This window comes from Chiloscyllium punctatum, chromosome 6 (assembly GCF_047496795.1).
Source record: "Chiloscyllium punctatum isolate Juve2018m chromosome 6, sChiPun1.3, whole genome shotgun sequence".
Taxonomy (NCBI): Eukaryota; Metazoa; Chordata; class Chondrichthyes; order Orectolobiformes; family Hemiscylliidae; genus Chiloscyllium; species Chiloscyllium punctatum.
The window spans coordinates 34,434,758-34,447,679 of record NC_092744.1 but is presented as its reverse complement, the minus strand read 5'-3'; the positions used below and the strand labels follow the sequence as shown (position 1 = coordinate 34,447,679).

The following is a 12,922-nucleotide window of genomic DNA, read 5'->3' as shown; positions in this document are numbered from 1 at the left end:
AGTCCCACCTGCCAGCACCTGGCCCATATCCCTCCAAACCCTTCCTATTTATATACCCATCCAAATGCCTCTTAAATGTTGCAATTGTACCAGCTTCCACCACATCTACTGGCAGCTCATTCCATACACGTACCACCCTCTGCGTGAAAAAAGGTCTCTTTTATATCTTTCCCCTCTCACCCTAAACCTATGCCCTCTTGGTCTGGACTCCCCGATCTCAGGGAAAGGTCTTTGTCTATTTATCCTATCCATATCCCTCATAATTTTGTAAACCTCTATAAGGTCACCCCTCAGAATCCGACGATCCAGGGAAAACAATCCCAGTCTGTTCAGCCTCTCCCTGTCGCTCAGATCCTCCAACCCTGGCAACATCCTTGTAAGTCTTTTCTGAACCCTTTCAAGTTTCACAACATCTTTCCGATAGGAAGGAGACCAGAATTGCATGCAATATTACAACAGTGGCCTAACCAATGTCCTGTACAGCTGCAACATGACCTCCCAACTCCTGTACTCAATACTCTGACCAATAAAGGAAAGCATACCAAATGCCTTCTTCACTATTCTATCTATCTGCGACTCCACTTTCAGGGAGCTATGAACCTGCACTCCAAGGTCTCTTTGTTCAGCAATACTCCCTAGGACCTTACCATTAAGTGTATAAGTCCTGCTAAGATTTGCTTTGCCAAAATGCAGTACCTTGCATTTATCTGAATTAAACTCCATCTGCCACTTCTCAGCCCATTGGCCCACCTGGTCCAGATCCTGTTGTAATTTGAGGTAACCCTCTTCGCTGTCCACTACACCTCCAATTTTGGTGTCATCTGCAAACTTACTAACTGTACCTCTTATGCTCACATCCAAATCATTTATGTAAATGACAAAAAATAGAGGGGCCCAGCACCGATCCTTGTGACATTCCACTGGTCACAAGCCTCCAGTCTGAAAAACAACCCTCCACCACCACCTTCTGTCTTCTACCTTTGAGCCAGTTCTGTATCCAAATGGCTAGCTCTCCCTGTATTCCATGAGATCTAACCTTACTAATCAGTCTCCCACAGGGAACCTTGTCGAATGCCTTACTGAAGTCCATATAGATCACATCTACTGCTCTGCCCTCATCAATCTTCTTTGTTACTTCTTCAAAAAACTCAATCAAGTTTGAGAGACATGATTTTCCACGCACTAAGATGGTGACTATCCCGAATCAGTCCTTGTGCTTCCAAATACATGTACATCCTGTCCCTCAGGATTCCATCCAACAACTTTCCCACCACTGAGGTCAGGCTCCCTGGCTTGTCTTTACCACCCTTCTTAAACAGTGGCATCGCATTTGCTCACCTCCAATCTTCCGGCACCTCACCTGTGACTATCGTTGATACAAATATCTCAGCAAGTGGCCCAGCAATCACTTCTCTAGCTTCCCACAGGGTTCTCGGGTACACCTGATCAGGTCCTGAGGATTTTCCACCTTTAACCGTTTCATTCTCATCACAACTAAGAAGTTGGCATATTTTAACCAAGCAGTTACTACTCTTTTAGATCTTGATCCTATTTTTAAATTTAACAATTTGGACAGTGTTCATCTCAATAGCATTCACTATATATACCCCATATAGCAGCTCCTAAACGTATCCAGATTTGAGCTAGAAATTCCACATAAGTTTTCAAGGAATTCTCGACCTCAGTGATTCCATGTTTTCTTGGCTCCCAGTTGACAGGTTTGAAAATGTGTTCTTTCTTTTATGGCTTATTTCTCCTGCTCCCCCCTCCACCTCTGCTGGCAGCTTCTTACTTTCCCATCTTGCAGCATCCTTCTCTACTTATTGTGCACTTGCAACCTCTTGCGATCCTGGCAGTTGCGTCCATCTTCTGCCAGCCTCTATGAAGTCTAACCCCTTGCAATCTTCTTTCTAGTCCCATACCCTGCAAGAGCTCCTACTTCCCCTTCACCTTGCAACTGCAGCTTGTTGTGTCACCCTTGCATTTCCTCCTGTGCAATCATTCTCTCCACTTTCCTTGCAGCCTCTCTCATATTTCCCACGGCCATCATAGTTCTTCCAGATACTACCCCAGTCCACTCCCAATCACCATCTGCTCCCAACCACTGACCTGGTTGAGGCAAGTTCAATGATATGCTCATCACAGCCACATACTGTCTGAGCTGCTTCTACAACCACTGGATTAGCTTGTTTCTATGTTCCCATCAGTGACCCTACAGTGGCAAACACAGTCGAGAAACAGCCTGTGATTGGAGCAGTATGAGACAAAATCTGTGATTGAAAGAGCAACTCCCAATAGATGCTTCCATCTGATTGGTGGCTGTGTGAATTGATGCTTCCTGGTTATTCTGGGGGCTATTGAGCCAAATTTGTCCACAGCGGTCTTGTATTTTGAATGCTAAACATAAAACCCTGGTTTTACCTCCATTCAATTCAGTGTAAGGAAAAGCTAATTATTTTTCTTTCAAAGTCAATTGATCCCACTGCTGCCCTGTGTTGTCCTTCCTATGTTCCATCCAGGTGATGCTTACTATGAGAGCGTAAAGAAAAATGTACTCTAAGTTAATTGTCATTTTAAAACTTATCCTGATCAGATTGCAAATCCCAATGATTACACAATTTTTTTTTGCCACTCTGTGTCATAAGATACAAAGTTATGAGATGTTTTGAAAAAGGTATGTAAAAGCATAAGTACTGCAAATGTTTGAAATCTGAAATAAAGTTTCAGATGTCAAATAGAGTTCAGGAGAATGCAAAGAAATTCTACAAACACATCAAAAACAAAAAAAATAACTTGGGAGTCAATAGGACCCCTTAAAAGATCAGCAATGCCATCTATGTCTGGAACTGCAGGAAATGGGCGAGATACTAAACAGTATTTTGCGTCAGTGTTTACTGTGGAGGAGGATATGGATGCTAGAGAACTTAGAGAAATAAATAGTTATATCTTGAAAAGTGTCCATATTACGGGGGCGGGGGTAGCACTGGATGTTTTAAAACACATATAAGTGGATAAATCTCTGGGACCTGATCAAGTGTATCCCAGAACTTTGTGGGAAACTAGGGCAGTGATTACAGTGCAAACCCAGTAATCTGAACACAAATTATCCAAACTTTGGATTATATGAACAAGATCCCAAGATCCTGATGCTTGGGCAAACTGTTACCCGAACATTCAATTATCCAAACAAAATACTCCCCTCACCCGCGTCATTCAGATAATCGAGTTGCCCTGTACTGGGTCTCTGGATAGCCACTGAAGTGCCACAAAACTGGAGGTTGGATAATGGTAAGGAAAATCCAGGGAACTATAGGCTGGTGAGCCTGACATCAGTATGTTGTTGGAGGGAATTCTGAGGGACAGTATTTAAATATATTTGGAAAGGCAAGGACTGAATAGGAATTAAAACAGAAATTATTGGAAAAGCTCGCAAGTCTGGCAGCATCTGTGGAGAGGAATCAAAGTTAACGTTTTGGGTTGAGTGATCCTTCTTCAGACTGATCAGGGATAGTCATTGGCTTAGTGAGTGGAAAATTGTGTCTCACTAACTTGATTGAGTTTTTCAAGAAGTGACAAAGACTGATGAAGGCAGAGTAGAGGACTTTGTCTATATGGACTCCAGCAAGGTGTTTGACACAGTTCTGCTTGATAGACTAGTGAACAAGGTTCAATCACATGAAAGCTAGGGAGGGCTAGCCATTTGGACACAAAATTGGCTTCAAGATATGAGGCAGAGGGTGGTGGTGGAGGGTTGCTTTTCAAACTGGAGGCCTGAGACCAGTTGCGTGCCATAAAGATCAATGCTGGGTCCACTGCTTTTTGTCATGCATACAAATAACTTGGATGTGAATATAAGAGGAATGGTTACTAAGTTTGCAGATGACATTAAAACTGGTGGTGTAGTAGACAGTGAGTGGGACCTTGATCAGACAGATCCAGGAGTGGGAGATAATTTAGTTAAACGGGAGGTATTTTGGTAAGGTAAATCAGGACATGACATACACACTTAATGATTGGTTGTTGGGGAATATCGTAAACAAAGAGACTTTGGGGTACAGTTACACAGTCTCTTAAAATTGGAGTTGCAGGTATGCAGAGTAGTGAAGGTGGTGTTTGGTACACTAGTCTTTACTGGTCAGTGCACTGAGTATAGGAGCTGCAATATCATGTTCCAGCTGTCCAGGACACTGGTTAAAACACTTTCAATTCTGGTCTCGCTGCTATAAGAAAAACGTTGTGAAACTTGAAAGGGTTCAGAAAAGATTTACAAGGATGTTGCTGGGGTTGGAGAGTTTGAGCTATAGGGAGAGGCTGAATAGCCTGGGGCCTTTTTCCCTGGAGCATCAGAGGCTGATGGATAAAATCATATAAAACCGTGAATGGCACGGATAGGGTGAACAGACGACGTCTTTTTCCCAGAGAAGGGTAAAAGCAGATGGCATATGTTTAAGATGAGAGGAGAAAGATATGGAAGGAATCAAAGGGGTAACATTTTCATACAGAGGGTGGTGCATGTATAGAATGAGCTGCCAAAGGAAGTGATGGAGACTGGTACACTGACAAAGTTTAAAAGGCATGTGGATGGGTACATGAATAGGAAGAGCTTTGAAAGATATGAACCAAATGCAGGAAAATGGTCAAAGGTAATTTATGGTTAGCATGGACGAGTTGGACCGAAGAGTCTGTTTCCGTGTTGTACACCTCTGTGACTTTGTGTCATGAGTTCCAAAGAAATGTCACAGCAAATTCGAAACATTAACTCTGTTTCTCTCTCCACAAGTGCTGCCAGACCTGACTGAGTTTCTCCAACACTTCCTACTTTTCCTTGAGCTTATTCATTACTTTGTGTGACCAGAAAGTGCAAACAATAGCTGTCATGATATACATACCTCTCAGAGAACATGAAGAATAACATCAGAAATAGATCATATCTGGTCACTGACTACCAAGTACACTACTGGCCAACAACATTTCTCCTGTGTATGGGAGGGAATGATGGCCCAAACTCCCCTCTGGCCATACAATCACTTCTGCATTGTAGTTAAGAGTTGCTCATGGGGACCCTGTGGATTCCCTAAATGAGAAACTCTGAAGCAAGTGATTAGAAAATCACAACTGCACGAAGCAATACCTCTGTGCCTGAAACCTCTAAGGATTAAGCAATTTTTCATTCTACAGTCTTGACAGTTCAGTCTTGAATGGTGGTAGACAATTAAACAATTCCATGGCAGATCCACAAATACCCCACTCTCAATGGTGGGAGAACCCACCACATTAGTACAGAAGGTAAAGCTGAAATACATCCAACAATCTTCAGCCGCAAGTGCCAAGTCCATTTTGGCCTCCTCCTCCAGAGGTTCACAGCCTTACAGAGCCACACTTCAGCCAATTCGATTCATGACAGGATATCAAGCTGAAGGAACTGGAAATTAGAAATGGGCAATAAATGCCAGCGATGCCTACAACCTTCGAGTAAATTAAAAACAATTGCAAAGGCAATGGTTCCGATTAACATTCCAACAATAATACATAAGACTCATGCTCCTGAAATAGCCACACTTGTAGTGAAGCTGCCCTAGTACAGCTACAACCCTGCTATCTACCTAGCATTGTGGAATAGTGCCCAGATATATGCTGCCCACAAAATCAGGACAAATCCAACATCAACAGTGCTATACAAAACATTTTCTTAACCTTACCACCATATACTATACTATTTAGAACCTTGTGAGCTGAATAAATCTTAGTCATTTCCTAGATACTCATTATATTACTAACTTCTTCCCCTACATCAGAGTAAAAACCAATTCCTGGAGGCAGAAAAAGTTACAGAAAGCAAAAGCAATGGAGCACTCTTTCCCTTATCCCAAACTCCCTTCATCAATCAACTCCCAGCATTCTATTTTAAGTCACACATTGTGTTATTTTGCACTTAGTTAGTGAACTTATATGTTCAAAACACAAAAGGCCTAGCTAGAATTAGAATTCGGTTTTACTGTCACATATACAGTTTTATAACCCAGTTATAGAAGCACCTGTTTCTATGGTTTATTTAATTTGTAATCGGACTTTCCCCAAATCTTGGAAATTTTGAAAACTTTATATCAATACATCAACTATCTCATTAGTCACTTATTTTAAGACTCTAAGACAAGGCTTCCCAAAGTAGGGACCGGGACTTGGGAATTAAGGATCACCAATTCTGAGACAGCAATAGCTGATCCCTACTCCACCTGCTCTCTCATTTTTATTTCTGTCTCTCTTTCACCCACTTCCAAGCACCACTCCCCCACGCCACTACAGCCTCTCACAAGACATGTCCCTTAGAATTTTTTTTACTCATTTCTGAAATATCCTCTATATACCTACCGCTGCATCACTGTCAATGCATCCTTTAACCACCAGCCAGTTCTGCTTTCAAGCCACTTCTCAACCTGAGCTGACAAATGAACAAGCAGCAGAGATAGACCATTCAGTCCCTTGGGCCTGCTCTGCCATTTGATAAGATAATGGTTAATTTGATTGCAATCTAAAATTCCACATTCCTGCTCACATTTGATAACATTCCAAACCCGGTTTACCAAGAATCTCTCCATTGCGGCCTTATTTGTTTTTACAGCTTCTGTTTACAGTTGCTTTTTCAGCAGGGGCTTCAAATACTTTCAACTCTTTTGAAAGAAAAAAAATTGAGCTCACCTCTGTTTTAAACAGTACCCCCTTAGTTTGGATTCTTCCATTACAGGAAACATTTCTCCACAACTGCCTTGTTGAGACTGCTCAGGGTATTGTATTTTTCAATTATGACACCTTTAAATCTTCAAAACTCCACAAAAAATAAGTCTAGCCTGTCCAACCTTTCACAAGACAACCTACTCATTCCAGTTATTGATCAAGAGAACCTTCTCTGAATTCTTTGCAATATATTGAACATTCTTTCTTAAAAATGGTGACAAGTACTGCATGCACTATTCCAGGTGTGATCTCACCAGTGCCCTGGATGAAAGGTAACCTCCCTACTCTGTTATTATCCAAATGCCTCTCTTATAAGTTCTTGAATAATAGCTTCAACATGTTTCCTTTGAAACATGTTAAGAGAACTGGCTTATTGCTTCCTAGTATCTGTCTCCCTTTTTCAAGAAAGGAGCGATGCTTCCTTTCTTCCCTACAATTGTAGATCTCTGCATGTTGCTGTGAAATAAAACTGGAAATGACTTTGGAATTTTTATCAATGTTTTATACACTGATGGTAAAATTCTGTATTGCATCTTCTGTTCAAATCAATCATACATTCTATTAAATTTTCTGTTCTTTGCTACCTAATCCAGTTATAAGTAACATTAAAAACTTGAAATCATTCAGCTACACTATTTAACTTATTGTGTTTAATTGGTTTTGGAAATGAAGCAGGGGACTCCATTATATTTTTAGAAATAGGCTACATTTTGATATTGGAACGTCCATAAGACAGATTTCTACTTCTTTTTTGCCTCCTCCCAAGAACTCAGTCTTTGAGAATCTAAACAGTGAATTAATGCATTGGATTCAGCGCTGGTGTAAAATATCAGCAAACTGACCTGTTCTCAAGTGAAATTAGAGAAAGCTATAAATTCAGCACATCACATAACACTTATGGAAAAAGAAACTTAACATTTCTGATCAACAGCCTTTCATCAGAACTCATATCTGACAGTAGACAATCAACCAGAGGCATTAACTCCATTACACTCTCTATGAATGTTATAACACCTGCTGAATATTTTCAGCATTTTCTGTCTTTATTTCACATTTCCAGCATTTGCTGTAATTTGCTCGTGACCCTGTCTTCACTTGTTGACACATTTATACTTTCAGAAGCCTTCAAAGAACAGTAATCAAGTGTGAGAGTCTGGCATTTTTACCCTGGCTCCAAATTTAGGGATGTTTTCTTCCAGGCAAAAGCTGAGAACAACCAGGACCATCAATCAGAATGTTATCACACCATGTTATTGGACATTAATTGTAATCAGTTCGATTCTCATCATTTTGAAGAAGTTTCACAACAGATAACTTTTCTCCAAGAAAACATATCTTGTTATTCATTACCTCAGCCTTGAATTATACACTTATTCACTCTGCCAATTCAAAGACTTTAATTATTAAATAATCAATACGTTTCAAGGTCACTCACCACAGATGGTCCAAATCACAGATATAAAGTTCTTTGCTGAAAACCCAAATCTTGGTCATTAATAATACTATATTATGATCAAGAATATCTTGGAAATATAGTCATGGAGTCATATTGTGTAGAAAAAGCCCTTCGATCCATCAAGTCTGCACTGACAATAACTATCACTGAAGACTCATTATTCCCAATGTCCTGCACTTGCCCCACATCTTAGAATGTTTTAATATTTTGTACTTAAAAAAAAAATTTCAGGTTGTAAAGATTTCCAGCCTTCATCAACCTCCCAGGCAGGAGGTTTCCACAGTCCACTGAGTGGACATGTTTTTTCCCAAACCCCCTCAGAATCTCCTGCCCTCTAAAACTATGCCCTCTTCTGACTGACCTCTCAATCAAGATGAATAGCTGCTCTCTATTCACTCTGTCCATACCCCTCGTTATCTTATACTACCTCAATCATGTTCCTCTTCAGTCTTCTCTGTTCTAAACAAAACAATCCAAGCCTATCTAGTTTTTCCTTATAGCTCAATTTCTCCATCCCAAGCAACATCCTGGTGAACCAATTCTGTACCGCCTCTAGCGCTATTACACCCTTCCTGTAGTGACGTGACCAATGCTGCACACAGTTGTGGCCTGACCAACGTTCTGTACAATTCCAACGTTACCTCCTTGCCCTTACACTCTATGCTATGACTAGTGGAAGGAAGTGTCCCATATGCCTTCTTAGCTATCCTATTCATGGGCTCCGGAAGGAGATAGCGAGGACTGCAGATGCTGGAGATGAGAGTCAAAATGTGTGGCGCTGGAAAAGTGTAGCAGGTCAGGCAGCATCTGAGGAGCAAGAGGATTGACATTTTGAGCATAAGCTCTTCATCAGAAATGTGGGGGGGACCCAAAGGGGGCTGAGAGATCAATGTGAGCGGTTTGGGGCTGAGGGGGAAGGAAGTTAAGATGCAATAGGTGGATAAAGATGGAGGGTAATGGTGCTAGGTCAGAGTAGAGAAGATAGGTGGGAAGGAAGATGGACAAGTAGGACAGTTAAGAGGGTGTGCCAAGTTGGAGGTTTGGATCTGGGATAAGGTGGGGGGGGGGGGGGGGGGGGGGTGGAGTTGAGCAAGCTGGTGAAATCAACATTGATTCCATGTGGTTACAGGGTCCCAGAGGATGCTGGGGTATTCTTCGTCTAGTTGTCAGATGGCTAGGATTTGGCGGTGGAGACGGCCCAGGACTTGCATGTCCTTGGCGGAGTGGGAGGAGAGTTGAAGTGTTCGGCAACAGTGTGGTGGGGTCTTATGGTGCATGTATTCCAGAGATATTCTCAGAAATGTTCAGCAACTTCCCATTCAGCCAAGGACATGCAAGTCCTGGGCTGCCTCCACCATCATATCCTAGCCACCTGACAGCTCATCGTCTGCCGTGGAACCCTCTAACCACACAGAATCAATGTCGATTTCTTCCTTCTCACCTATCCACTCTACCCTCCACTTCGACTTATCACCATCACCCTCCACCTTCATTCACTTATCACATTCCCAGTTACCTTGCCTCCAGCCCCACCCCTCCTCTCATTTATCTCTCAGCCCCCTTGCCTTCACCTCCCCACCCACCACATTCCCGATAAAGAGCTTGTGCTCGAATCATCGACTCTTCTGTTCCTCGGATGCTGCTTGACCGGCTATGCTTTTCCAGTGCTACACTTTTTAATTCTATTCAAGTGCTCTGGCAACTTCAGGGATCTGTGAATAATTACCCCAAGATCCCTCTGTTCCTCTAAGCTACCTAGTGTCTCCCCATTCATTAAATACTCCCTCATCTCATTTCTTCTTCCAAAGTACTGGACATCAGCCTGCAGTCACTCAGACAGCCTTCTTCCACTACCCTTTGTGTCCTATTGCTAAGCCAGTTTCTGATCTATATCGTGAGGTTTCCCTCAATTCCACGTGCTTTAACCATCTCAATCCATCTCCCATGTGGGACCTTGTCAAAAGCTTGGCTAAAATCCAGATAAACTACATCAGCTGAACTTCCCCCATCCACACACTTGATCACATTTTCAAACAAATTTTAACAAACTTGTTAGGCATGACCTCTCTCTGACAAAGCCATGCTGACTATCCCTAATTAACCCATGTTGTTCCAAGTAGGTTTGAAGGTGGTCCTTCAGAATTTTCTCCAATAGTTTCCTTACCACTAATGTGAAACTCACCAGTCTGTCATTTCCTTGTTCATCTCTACCAACCTTCTTAAAAAGTAGAACCACATTTCGCCATCTTCCAGCTCTCTGACACTTCCCCTGTGGCCAGAGAGGAATTAAAATTTCTGTCAGAGCCCCTGCAATTTCCTGCCTTGCCTCCCACAACAGCCTGGGATGCAAGTAATCCAGCCAGGGGATTTGGCTGTTTTTAAGCACAACAAAGCCTCCAATATGTCCCCATTTCCTATTCCAAACCAGGCAATTTCCTCGTGGTCCCTTTTGTTGAGTTCCATACCTACGTTCTCCTTTTCCAGCATGAAGGCCGAAGTATTCATTCAACACCCTTCCAATATCTTGTGCTTCACTCTCAGGTTGTCCCCCTTGGTTCCTAATGGGTCCTATTCCCTGTTTAACCTCTTCCTTTAATGTCTTTGTAAAGGACTTTAGGATGCTCCCTAATCCTGTTTGCAAGTCCTTTTTCATGCCCCCTTTTTGGTCTTAATTGCTTTCATAAGTTACCTCCTGTACTTCCTCCAGAGCCACAGCAGAATTCCTCCGTTTGGATCTGCTAAAAGCCCAACTCTTCTTCCTCTTCCAGTCCTGAATTGTCCTAGATATCCAAGGTTCTCTGAATTTACTGTTCTTACATTTCCCTGTAAAGGGTACTGTTAGAATGTAGTGTCCCCAACTCCTTTCTGAAAACCCCCCATTGCTCCACTCAAATCTTACCTACAAACAGCTGTTCCCGGCACTCAGGCCATATCCTGCTTTATTTTAATATTATTTGCCTTCCTCGAATCAAACCGTATCTTTTGCAGGCCATCTTTTTCCTTGCTCAGAACAAATTTGAACTGTTTCATGTTGTGGTTGCTATCGCTAAAATGTTTCCCCACTGACACATCAAACACTTGTACGGTTTCCTTCCCCAGGACCAAATACACCATTGTGCTGTCTTTTGTTGGGCTTTCTACATATTGATACAAAATAAAATCTCCCTCGACACATTTCAAGAAATCAGCCCCCTCTAAGCCCTTAATATTATGACTATCCCAATTTATGTCAGGATAGTATAATTACCCGATTATGCAACACACCTCTGCGACCTGTCTATATATTTGTTCTTCTATTTCCCGCTGACCCTTTGAGGGCCCATAATATACTCCCAGTACAGTAGCTATCCCCTTAACATTCTTAACTTATAGAATCGTAGAATCTGCACAGTGTACAAACAGGCCATTCGGCCCAACAAGTCCACAGTGACCTCCGAAGAGTATCCCACCCAGACCCGTTCCCCTACCCTATTACTCTACATTTCTCATGACTAATGCACCCAACCTACACATCCCTGAACATTATGGGCAATTTACCAAGGCCAATTCACCTAACCTGTAATATCTTTAGCCTGTGGGATGAAACCGGAGCACCCAGAAGAAACCCATGCAGACATGTGGAGAATGTGCTAACTTCACAAACAGACACCCGAGGCTGGAATTGAACCTGAGTTCCTGTCGCTGTGAGGCAGCAGTGCTAATCACTGCACCACCATGCCACCCTACCCACAAAGTCTCATTTGAGTACCCTTCCAAGATATTATCTCTCCTTATTACAATAAGTGACTCCTTAATTAATAGTGCTGCACCACCACCCTTCTTATACCCTTCTTTGTCTTGCCTAAAGGTCCTATAGTCTGGAAAGCTAAGTTGCCAGTCCAGTCTTTCCCTCAACCAAGTTTCTGTGATGGTAACAATATCATACTTTCACATGTCAATCCACACAATTCACTCATCAGTCATGTCTAATACAGTCCTAGCATTAAAGACCATCCAGCCTTGTCTTACTCACTTGACACTCAACCTACTCACTGTGACTTGCGCCGTTGCTGTAGCACAATGCATCAGTGTTTTAATCGATATTCTGTGGCCCTCTCCCATACCAAACTTGATTAAGTTCCTCCCAACAATGCTAGCAAATCTGCCTGCAAGGATGTTGGTCCAAATGTGGTTAAGGTGCAGACTGTCCCGTTTGTACATATCCTATCTTCCCAAAAATAGACCCAGTATTCCAGAAATCTAAAACCCTCACTCGTGCACCAACTCTTTAGCCAGACATTCATTTGTTCTATTTTCCTATTTCTAACTCGCTAGCTCATGGCACCATAGATTTCAATCAGTGAGGTTTCCATTGCCTAGCTCCCTGAATTCTTGATGCAAGACCTCATTCCTCACTTTGCCCTTATCAGTGGGAACAAAACATATCACAACCTCGAACTCGTCACCCTCCCCTTTCAACATGCAGCTGTTCAGTGACATCCTTGACCATGGCACCAGAGAGACAACTCACCATCCTGGAGTAACATCTTCTGCCACATAAATGCCTGTCTTCTCCCCTGACTAAAGAACCCCTTATTACCATTGTTTTTTGTTTCTCCCTTCCCCGCCTGTACAGTCAAGTAGCTTGTGGTGCCAGAATCCTGGCTGTGACTGCATTTTTCCAAGCATGACAAACAGGCTCATCAGCTTCCAAAATGGTATACAAATTAATGTGTGAGATTCCGGCGACTCCTG

The 12,922-nt window shown here is 42.4% G+C and overlaps 1 protein-coding gene across 8 annotated transcripts in view; it reads right to left on the bottom strand.

Annotated features, from left to right (window-relative positions):
* Positions 1-12,922, bottom strand: part of lrch3 (leucine-rich repeats and calponin homology (CH) domain containing 3) — a 204,011-nt gene that overhangs the window by 69,671 nt on the left and 121,418 nt on the right. The window lies entirely within an intron of this gene.